Source organism: Lipotes vexillifer, unplaced genomic scaffold, assembly GCF_000442215.2.
Source record: "Lipotes vexillifer unplaced genomic scaffold, Lipotes_vexillifer_v1.1 scaffold39, whole genome shotgun sequence".
In the NCBI taxonomy this organism is placed as follows: Eukaryota; Metazoa; Chordata; class Mammalia; order Artiodactyla; family Lipotidae; genus Lipotes; species Lipotes vexillifer.
Genome location: NW_006787038.1, coordinates 2,100,346 through 2,112,272, shown reverse-complemented (window position 1 = coordinate 2,112,272; position 11,927 = coordinate 2,100,346). Strand labels below are relative to the sequence as shown.

The 11,927-nt window shown below is 45.2% G+C and overlaps 1 non-coding gene across 1 annotated transcript; it reads left to right on the top strand.

The window, feature by feature from the left end:
• Nucleotides 1-9,552: 9,552 nt before the first annotated feature.
• On the top strand, nt 9,553-9,625 carry TRNAE-CUC (transfer RNA glutamic acid (anticodon CUC)). The gene has a single exon. It is a non-coding gene; the product is annotated as a tRNA-Glu (tRNA).
• Nucleotides 9,626-11,927: the final 2,302 nt, after the last annotated feature.

The window sequence follows — 11,927 nt, the reverse complement described above, 5'->3', positions numbered from 1 at the left end:
ACAAGTTTACCTTTCCACGGGGAGGCTCTAGCCCCTTTTCACAAAATTTATTTATTTATTTATTTAAAATAAATATTTATTTATTTATTTATTTTTGGCTGCGTTGGGTCTTCATTGCTACACGTGGGCCTTCTCTAGTTGCAGTGAGCAGGGGCTACTCTTTGTTGTGGTGCGCGGGCTTCTCATTGTGGTGGCTTCTCTTGTTGCAAAGCACGGGCTCTAGGTGCGCGGGCCTCAGTAGTTGTGGCTCACGGGCTCTAGAGCATAGTTGCTCCGTGGCATGTGAGATCTTCCCGGACCAGGGCTCGAACTCGTGTCCCTTGCATTGACAGGCGGATTCTTAACCACTGCGCCACCAGGGAATTCCCACAAAATTTATTTCTGTAAAATATATTTTGCAATATTTTTTACCTGTGTTTCCTCATTGGCTCAAAATCCAAGAGGCAAAGAGAGACATGCCCCAGAGCACACACAGCAGAAAGATTTGGGCAAGTTCTGGGAGACTCTGACCTGCCCCAGGTTAGGGAGGGCACCACCTGAGTTCACCAGCACCTGGAGAGCTCTGCCCAGATTTATCTGAAGCTGTCACTTAGGCCTGGCCCCTCCTTCTTGCCCTCTCTCCTCCCCCATTCCTGACCCTTCAAAGAAGCACGTCCAACACGAATTCCTCCAAACCTCAGATGCCTTTAGGATTTCAAAGTGTCTATAGAGCTCTCTCCTTGCCATTTGTCAGGTCGAGTGGGTGGGAAGGTCATTTCCTGGTCTAGGGCTTGGGGGAGACCCTCCTCCCTCCCATCTTGGCAAGCAGCTCCTGGAGGGATCCACATAAGCCAGAGGGTTTCTTGCTGGACAGGAATCCCCACGGGCCACACCTTCTTCAGCTCTTGGACCACCTCGTGTCTGGACCCGCGAAGGGGGTGGCAGTGCCAGGGAGTGGGTTCTTCTGTGTCTCCCTCCAACAACTGGTTTATTGTGACGATGCTATTTGTGTTCTCTGTGTTCTGTTTGACTTGGCAGCTGGGAAGGGAAAGGGCAGCAGGTTCACTCTAGTTTGTACTGGGTGGTTCCTGCAGCCACACCCAGACATTAAAGCCAGAGGCTTGCAGTGGGGATGCCTTTACCTGGAGGCCTTCGGTGTGCAAAAGCAAGGTGTGGAAAGTATTTCCTTTTTATGGGCCAGCCAAGTGTGGCTGGCATTTCACCTATTCCTGTATTACTAATATCACCCAGATTCAGGTCAAAGGGCAGACTTACCAGACTTCCATCGCCCTGGGATCCGGGACCAGGGGATGGTTGATCATGTGCCTTTGGGCTGGATTACCCGAAGTCCCTACAACCCATAGGCACTTTAACTTCTGGATATAAAACAAAAATCCAAGGTCTGACAGTTGTGTTCTACTTTGGGGTACTCATGTTCCTGAAGATGAAATCTGGACTTTCTTAGAGCATCCAAAGTAGGGATTCTTTTCATACATGGGGGTAGCATTCAAAGAGAGTGGACTTCAAGACAAATAGACTTCGTCTAGAACTCTGGATTTGCCCTGTTACTTATCTGAGCCTCTATCTAGAACTAAAATCTTTAGCATGTGGGAAATAACAGCTAACACTTATGCAACTACATGCCAGGCACTGTTCTAAGCATTTTTATGAAAACTCATGTAAGCTTCAAAACAACCTAGAGAGGTGAGGAGGTGAGTATTATTATTAGTATCCTTTTTTACATATGAGAAACAGAAGCACAGAGAGGTTAAGGAAATTGCCAGAGGTCACCCAGCTAATAAGACAGTGCCAGGATTCCACCACAGGTAGTCTGGCTCCAGAACCGATGTGCTTAACCACTGTGTGGTAGTGCCATTCCTAGAGAACCAACACCATGGCAGTGGCTAGAGATGCCATGGGGAACAGACACAGACATAGTCCCCAGTTCCCACCCTGTCATCTCCACACTTTACTTTCGAGGTTCCCAAGTCAACTTGAAAAGGGCCTTTCTACCAAGTCTAGAAACTGCCCTTGCCCTGGACCCTCAGATAGCCTTTTGTTGAATGTAGGCATTTCCTAGGTGAAGGTGACAGTCATGGTCATCCAGCCAGGTCCATAGAAGGACCTACAGAAGTGTGCTAGATTCCATAGGATGCTCACCTGCCCCAGAGAGGCTGGCACGAAGGAGCATTCTACTGGGCAGGTGGTGCGTGCCTCTCCGCAGGCTGGGGGGCGTGGCAGAGCCAGGCTAGGGTGCTGGGCGTAACCAAGCACCAACCTTGTCCAGCAGACAAGGCCACAGAGGCCTTCCCTGAAGAAAGTGGCCCTGGCCTAGACGCGGGTGATGAAACCATTTCCTCTTCAAGAGAGCCCCAGGCACATGGCTGCAGGGCCTGGCAAGGCCACAGGCTTTGTTCACCAGGCCGCTCCCTGCAGGATGTGATAATGTACACTGTGAGCTTGAGACAGTTAGAATTACTTCTTAAATGGAGACAAGGTGTAGATTATTACCATTGCCCACATTTATTGAGTGCTTAGCATGCTTTATGTGGCTGATATGGATTCATTTATTTAGTTCTTGTAACAACCCTGTGAAGTAGGTTCTATTATTATCCCCATTTGACAGACGAAAGAATGTAGGCACAGAGAAGTTAACTTCCCCAAGTCTGCAGAGGTGGTGAGTGAAATTCAAACCCAGGCTGGCTGACTTCTGAGACTGTACTCTTAATTACCCAAAGCAAAATGGAGGTCCTTCCTTCAGAGCCAGTGGAGACATGGGACCAGGGTGAAGTTCTGAGACATTTCCATATTGGACTGGGGGGTTCAAAGCCCCAAAGTCTGGTTTACCTGGGGATCCTCGGGACTACTAGGTCCACACCTCAAGTGTCATCTGATTCCAGCCCCCAGGCTCTCACTAACCTCTCTGGAGCTCTATGAGCCAGGGATGGCTCCAGTAATTCCCTTAGGCTAACTAGGTCCCATGCTAAAAGTTTAAAACTGGGCTGGAAACTGGCTGACCCTACAAGAGCAGAAAAGGATAGGGGCAGAGACTAGGTACAAAACTATGTCATATTTCTGGGTATTTGTCTGAATATGCCCTTGTCCATCTGTTCAGTGAGTGGGACAGCATCATGCCAGGCCAAAGCCAAAGCCCAAGCCCCTAAGGCACCCTTCTATTCCCGGCATTTTTATAGTGCTTCCTCTTCCTCCACCTCCTCCCAATAAAACACACACACCTTGGTAACGTTTAAAAACACCAGCCCTGGAGCCAGACTCCCTGGGTTCTAATCCTAGTTCTGCCACTCATTTGCAAAGTATTTATCTTCCAAAATACTTAATTTTTCTGTGCCTCAGTTTCCTTATCTGTAAAATGGGCATAACAATAGTACCTTCCTTATAGTGTGGTTGGGAGGACACTGAGATAATAAAAGTGTGTGGCAAATGCTCACTAAATGTTAGGCATTATTATTGTTGTGATAGTTTATTATTTCTTTGCATCCTTCTTTCTCTGGATACACATTTGTTGAAAACTGACTAAACTAACACTCACTAAGCTATTGTTTATACCCCTCCTACCCTTCCTGGAGAGATCCAGGAATGAGTACTCTCAGAATGAGGAAAAAAGCCCTTTAGACTAGGTCAGGGGTCTTTGGGAAATTCCTTAAAGCCAATTTTCTTGAGAATTTTAATGGATCAACTTGGGAAGTGAGCCAAAGCTATTAATTTGTAACAGCTGCTGAGAAATTGTTGCCAACACCTCGGTATAGATTCTCCCTGTTGGGCACAGAGGTTAGGCTGAAAGTCATGAAGCCTAAAATAATTGTTGAGCAACAGCAATGTGGGCGATTACTGATGGAAGAATAATTTTTTTTTTAAATCTGACCCTCCCCCCCTTGGCTGTGTCCCCAGGAGACTCTCATCTTCCTTTTCTTAGATTATTATCTCAGTCTGACTACAAACCATGTCTTAATAGATTTAACTTCTAACATAAGGGCAATACAAACCCACGTGCCTATTAAATATAAGCTGATGATGATATGGGCCCAGGATAGAAAGTGAGCCACTTAATGGGTGAGTTAACGCCACAAAGGAGAGTTAAGGTGGAGGGGTACCTTATCTCAAATCTGAATAAAGGAGTGTATTTCCTGTGAAATCTGATGAGAAAAAGAAAAAAAAAAAATGTGGTTTGACTCCATCACAGAGTAAGTTGCAGTGGGTCTCGCCCTGCTAAAGAAGTTCAAAGCCCAGAGCAGCACATTTGTGGTTTAGTTGTGTTATATCCGATTCTAGGGCTGATACATGCTGCTTTCGGTTCATGGCTGTAGACTTTCCAGTCCTCTTTTCGGCTCTTACGTTATGGTTTCGGGTTGGCCACACATCTCTCTCCACTCTTCAGATGGAACGGCTGCAAGGTAACCCCACCAAGAGACCATATTCATAATAGTAGCTGCCCCTGAGGGCTCGCCAGGTGCCGGGCACTGCTTTACCTGCCTCCTTCATTCACGATGCCCACTTCACAGGTTAGGACACTGAAGCTCAATACAAGTAAAGTAATTGATCCGGGATCACACAAGTACAAAGGTGTCCATTCTGGATTTCACAGCCAAGACCATATCACGTGACTGCCAAAACTGAACACTTACACACCAAAGGATGCACCATCACCATATTCTTTCCTCCTTTGCTTATGCTGTGCTTTGCCCTTTTCTACCACACACCTGTGTGTACTGTGGCCGTCTCCACTCTATCCATCCCTCAAAGACCTTCTCTGTTCCACTGCCCCAGCCATCCCAGCCCGAAGTAATCTTCCATCCCTCTGAGTTTTTTCATCCGGACCATCTCCTTTGGCACTTCATTATGCATTATATTATTATTCAAAGGTTTTATTGCCTAGGCTCTGTCTCCCCAACTAAACTACAAGCTTCCAAAAGTCACGGTCAGTGTATTCCCCCAGCACTCAGCCTAGAACTCTGGACACAGTAGATACTCACAAAGTGTCTGAACAAATGAAAGGAAGCTCAAGATCAGTATTCCAAATGTGGCCTCTACACAGAGGTCCTTTTCTGCAGGTGAGAATCACTTTGAGCTTAGATGCTTTGAGCTTAGAATCACTTTCAGCCATAAATATTTTTGCAGTGCCCGGCTCACTAAATAGGTGACCAATAAATATTCAAGGAATGAAAGAAAGAATGAAACTCCAGCTGCATCACTTATGAGTGACTTAGGCAAATTATCTTAACTCCTCCAAGCCTCCTCCAAATTTTCTTGTCTGTAAAATGGGGATAATTCTTAGAGAGTTTATATGACGTTAGAGACATGCGAGGAAACTCTCACAGTCGTTGGCACACCATAGCTACTATAATTATCATTATCACCATTTATTATTTTCTAAACCTTTTGAAATGTTTCCAGCAACTCGAACATAGAGGACTTTGGTCACTTGTCTAATGAGTGTGAGACGCAAAGTTGCTGCAGGTGATCAAAATAATCCTAAGCAACCGTGTGACCCACAGCTCTTCTGCATATTTGCTATTTACCGGATTTCAGGGGTTACGTTTTGTTTTTGCTTGTGGCCAAGTCGGAACCCCCGTGGTGTCTTCCTATGGAACTCAGCCTACCGTTGCTGCGGGGGCCGCTTTTCCTTTATTAAGAGAAGGAAACAGGAAATCGAATGTAAAACCCTCCAACCGTTAGTATCACGTTGAAGTTGTGAATGTAACCACACCCCTGCCAGGAAATGAAAGTACAGTTCTCACAGTGATGTTCCCTCTCCTTTCGTGGCCGACACGGTGTTTTTCAGATTTTAGTTAGATAGTGCAGATGAAAGGGCTGAACTGTGGGCAGTGGGCTGTCACTGGGCATTTGTTGACTTGGGCATAGGTTGACACACAGATTCAATATTGCACAAACAGAGAAGGGATTTTCATTCGCTCTGTGACACTATGGCTCTATCAGATGTCACAAATTGGGGGTCCACAGGCAGATTCTGACCTATGGACATGTTTTTCTGTTCCAGCCCACATAATGTATTTTTAAATGTGCTTCCTTGCCAATGTTTAGAAATAGTTCTCACGTGTGTGCACATGCATGTCCAGTCTGGGTTTACAGCTTCCCTTGGGGGAAAAATGGTGACAGTGGTGACAGCTGCCCCCTTCAGGGGTGCGCGTGTCTTTGGTTCCGTGCAGTAGCCCACCACACTGGTTTGTTTTACCTGCCTGCCCCAGGGGCATTTGAGATTCCAGGCTTGCATCCTGTGTATCGGAAAGGCAGTCGAAAAGATGGCACTCTGAGGAGACACGTCTCATAGGCTCCTGACACCTTGAGTGTGGCCTTCCGTATATTCAAGCCTTCACTTCTACCTATTCCTCCCTGCCCAAGGCTCCTAATTTCCAGGTCACTAGTGCTGGCTACCCCAGATCTAGACGGTTGTTCATCATCTGCCTGAGCAGAAGGCAAGTGTGTCATTTCTTTGCTCCACTCCAAGGTAGGTCTGGACGTGAGAGGTATTGACAAGGAAACTTTCAAGGCAACGAATCAGTTGAGGTGATATGGCCCCATCAGATCTTCCTCTGAACTATACATCTTCCTCGGTTCATGTGGTGGACCTCTTGTTTTGCCTCCCAACACTCATTCCTGCGTCTCCTGGCAGCTGAACTCTCATTTTCCTCCAGGGAATCACACCTCCCCACTCTCAATCCCTGTGCTTTAAGTGGAGTTGACTCTACCTCTCACTCCACAGATGAGTCCTAGAGCTCCTAGATGAAGCCTTGCCTGACACAGACTCCTCTGGACTTTTCAGTTCCATGAGCTGCTCCCTAGAAACTAGTCCTAAACCTTTCTATGTATTTATTCTATATATTTTATTTAAACAATGGATTCACAGTGTCACACATTCTGTTCGCAGTCTAGTCTAAAATAAACAAATGGGACCTAATGAAACTTAAAATGGTCTTGACTACCATCTTTGACATCATTCCATGTCAGTTCCCTAATGGGAACTTCAAGTTCTTGGCAGAAGGCTAGGGAAACATTTCTGGACACAAGTAACTTCCAGGAATGGCAGCCCACTTGGCTGGTGGTTGAGCTGACCCTAAGGCCTCCAGCAAACAAGGATTATCCACACATCTGAGGCAAGTGACAAATGGACAACAGGATCAGCCCTTAGGATATTGTTGCACTTCTAACCTATTGGCCATTGGTTGAGAGATGTCCACGTGTTACATGCTCCTTGAAGGCAAGGACTATGTCTTAGTCCCAGTTTTATTTCCAGAGCCTAGTACAGTGTGCTAAATAAACTTTTATTAAGTGAATAGATAAAGGGATCACTTGTTGAATGCTTTGGGGCAGGGCATCTAGAAATAAGACTCACTTTGGGTCCTCTGTGGAGTTGCTGCTAAGCCCTGAAGGTGACGTGACTGACCTAGTTCCATAAGCATTTATTAATAATGATGTCATGCTGTCGTCTATACAAGATTTCCACACCGTTTCCTACATTCTTTTGCACTGAGGTAAAACACACACCTTGCATACCATCAACAGTTTTAAAAGGGCACATGAGCTATTACAAATATGGTATAGAAGAGCAGTTATATTGCAGGGCAGAAATTGAGACACAGGTGTAGAAAACAAACGTATGGACACCAAGGGGGCAAAGCAGTGGGGGGCGGGGGGGGTTGGTGTGATGAATTGGGAGATTGGTATTGACATGTATACACTGATGTGTATAAAATGGATGACTAATAAGAACCTGCTGTATAAAAAAATTAATTAAATTAAATTCAAAAAAGAAAAGCAGTTATAAGTTTGGGATCTGGAGTCAGACTGCCTAAGTCCACATCTTAGCTCTTCTATTGACTAGCTTTGTGGTCTTGGGCATGTTACTTAATCTCTGTGGCTTTATTTCCCCATCTGCAGAATGGGAACATTAAGAGTACCCAGCTCTGGATGAATCAGACTCCCTGACTTCAGACTATACTACAAAGGTACAGTACTCAAGACAATATGGTAATGGCACAAAAACAGAGCTATAGATCAATGGAACAGGATAGAAAGCCCAGAGATAAACCCACGCACCTATGGTCAACTAATCTATGACAAATTATGCAAATTGCATAATTTGCATAATTTGGAGAAAGGACAGTCTCTCCAATAAGTGGTGCCAGGAAAACTGGACAGCTACATGTAAAAGAATGAAATTAGAACACTCCTTAACATCATACAAAAAAATTAACTCAAAATGGATTAAAGACCTAAATGTAAGACCAGACACTATAAAACTCTTCAAGGAAAACATAGGAAGAACACTTTTTGATATAAATCACTGCAAGATCTTTTTTGACTCACCTCCTAGAGTAATGAAAATAAAAACCAAAAATAAACAAATGGAACCTAATGAAACTTAAAAGCTTTTGCACAGCAAAGGAAACTATAAACAGGACGAAAAGACAACCCTCAGAATGGGAGAAAATATTTGCGAACGAATCAATGGACAAAGGATTAATCTCCAAAATATATAAACAGCCCATGTAGCTCAATATTAAAAAAACAAACAACCCAATCCAAAAATGGGCAGAAGACCTAAATAGACATTTTTCCAAAGAAGACATACAGATGGCCAAGAGGCACGTGAAAAGCTGCTCAACATCACTAATTATTAAAGAAATGCAGATCAAAACTACAATGAGGTATCACCTCACACCAGTTAGAAAGGGCATCATCAGAAAATCTACAGACAACAAATGCTGGAGAGGGTGTGGAGAAAAGGGAATCCTCTTGCACTGTTGGTGGGAATGTAAATTGATACAGCCGCTATGGAGAACAGTATGGAGTTTAAACTTACATTTTAGTTTAAAAAACTAAAAATAGAATTACCATATGACCCAGCAATCCCACTACTGGGCATATACCCAGAGAAAACCATAATTCAAAAAGACACATGCACCCCATGTTCATTGCAGCACTATTTACAATAGCCAGGTCATGGAAGCAACCTAAATGCCCACCGGCAGACAAATGGCTAAAGAAGATGTGGTACGTATATACAATGGAATATTAATCAGCCATTCAAAGGAACGAAATTGGGTCATTTGTAGAGACGTGGATGGACCTAGAGACTGTCATACAGAGTGAAGTAAGTCAGAAAGAGAAAAACAAATATCGTATATTAACGCATATACGTGGAATCTAGAAAAATGGTACAGATGAACCGGTTTGCAGGGCAGAAATAGAGACACACAGATGTAGAGAACAAACGTATGGACACCAAGGGAGGAAAGCGGGGTGGTGGTGGGAGGAAAGCAGGGTGGTGGTGGGATGAACTGGAGATTGGGATTTACATACATACACTAATATGTATAAAATAGATAATAATAACCTGCTGTATAAAAAATAATTTTTTTTAAAAAGAGTACCCAGCTCATAAAGTTGTGAGGATTACCTGAGTTGATGGATGCAGAACATTTAGAAGAGCAACAAGCATGCAGTTGGCACTCAATAAACATTAACTAATATCTTCACTAGTGAGAGTCTTGTTATGTGACTTTTAAATAGAAACTAAAATAAATGAGAGGGAATTCCCTGGAGGTCCAGTGGTTAGGACTCAGCACTCTCACTGCTGAGGGCTCAGGTTCAATCCCTGGTCGGGGAACTAAGATCCTGCAAGCTGTGTGGTAAAGAAAGAAAGAAAGAGAGAAATGACAAACATGAGATTCTCTACAATTTCTCCCTGAAAATGCCCCATAAGGCCAAACGTGCTACCGATTTCTAAATATCTTACATATTGAGCACAGAATACATTGTTTTAATTTGTTCTCATCCCTGGAAGGTGTTCCATTCATTACTGGTTTCTTGGCAGTTAAAGCACAGGCCTTTCTGGGTGATGGGAATAGTGCCTAATATACATAATCCTTTAATACCCACCCACTGTGTAAACCAAGTACCTCTTCTCCTTGTCCCCGTCATCAGCAGCAGAATCTTCTTTCTTTTCCTTTCTCCTAAGTGGCCCAGCGTCATCTCATTCAGGGGGGAGCTACTCTAACCTCCACAGCTGTTCTAAAATTGTGAGCATGCTCACAGCCACCCTCCTTTCCTCTCTACTCCCCCGGCTCCCATTCACCCAGGCTCTCTCCACTCCTTCTCTGTCACAGCAGGGTGACTGTCTGGCAGGATTCATCAGCCTAAAAAAAGGCACTGTTTAAAATTCTGAAAGTTTCCGAGAAAATGCAGGTTATGTTCCTACCTTCCCCATCGCCAGTTTCTTCCTGGGTCCACATCATTATTCTTCTATCAACATGAGGCAATTCTGAGAACAGGGACAAAGGACTCAGGAGAACGCGTGTGCACACACATACAGAATTGTCTTTGGAAGATCAGTAGGCAGCTTCCAATTCAGTGTTAAGCGGAAATATTTGGGGTAGTGATGCCTTGAGAATGTAGAAAATGTAGACTCTAATAAAGCCCAATAAATGAAAATGGGAATATTGAAACAGATCTAAGTGGTGATTACCGTTGCGGAGCACAGGCTCCGGATGCGCGGGCTCAGCGGCCATGGCTCACGGGCCCAGCCGCTCCGCGGCATGTGAGATCTTCCCGGACCGGGGCACGAACCCGTGTCCCCTGCATCGGCAGGCGGACTCTCAACCACTGCGCCACCAGGGAAGCCCTAACCATCTTTTTAAAAAGTACTTCCTACGTGAAGGCTGAATCAGGGATTTAATCAAAGAGCCTGTCTCAGTGCATTTGAGATCTGATTTATAGTATGTGGCCACCTCCAAAACTTGTCTCCACTTTCTCATAATCTAATTTGGTCAAGTGTGAGGCACTCAGCATGCTGGCTTCTCTCCTATGCCCCAGACCAGCCTCTCCAGGGTGTGACATAGCAGAAGGAGCACCCAGTCCAGTGGGATGGAGCCGTGAGGTTCCGGTGGTTGTGGTGGAGTCACAGCTGCCTCGATGGTTCTTGGCGTGTCCACAGGGAGGGTGTGGCTGGAGGCCTGGGTTCCTCCATGAGAGTCACTGAGGTCCATATGCAAGTCCCCTCCCCCCACCCCACAGATGCATGGCAGAAAAAGCAGACCCTGTGTAGACCGTGGGAGAGATGCTGATCAGTGATGGCCGATCATCATGGGGGCATCGGCATCACACTAACTGTTCTACCCCTAGCAACAGTCCTACCTGCCTGACACAGCAGTGGGGCAGGGCAGTCCTCTGTCTTAGGCTTCAGAGACAATTGTGAGCTCACTGGTATTGTTCATGGTCAGATTTCCCAGGACCTGGCCTTTCCTCTTCAACTTCATTGGCATTTCCCACCAACTTTGTCTCTCATGTTGTTTGAGGAACTTTTAATTCTGAAATGTGGCTTCTGCTCAAATTCAGTAGTTCATTCAACAAACACTGTTGAAGATCAAGCAGCAGGCCAGGTCAGGAGCTGCAGAGTCCTTGCCCTCTAGAAACCCATAGTCTAGGCAAGACAGACTGCAGAGCATTTAAGTACTAGGGTAGAGGTGAGCAAAATGCCAGAGGAGAAGCAATTGATCCAGGCATGGAGGGGTTAACACAACTTCCTGGAGAAGTTGATGCTTGAGTTGAGGCCTGAGGGAAGCTCAGGGGGAAAAAAAATGACTGGAAGGGCATTCCAGATAGATGGAACAGTCCATGCTAACACATAGAAGGCAAGAGGGTTTAGCACGTTCAGGGGATTAGAAGTGTTTTGGTAAGGTTTAAGGGGTCGGGGAGTGGAATGAGGCGGGTGGGAGGAGGACCACTTCAGGGAGGGTTGAGAGTCTTGCTATGTGACCTAAGCCAGAGAGATAACCAGGCCCCAGGTTGGTGTGCTCATGCATTTGGGTTTTCTCTGGAGAGAGAAATAAAGAGTCTTTGAAGAAATTTACACAGTTGGGTGACCAGATTTGTGTTTTAGAAAGGTCACTTTGACACCAGTTGGGGGGGGG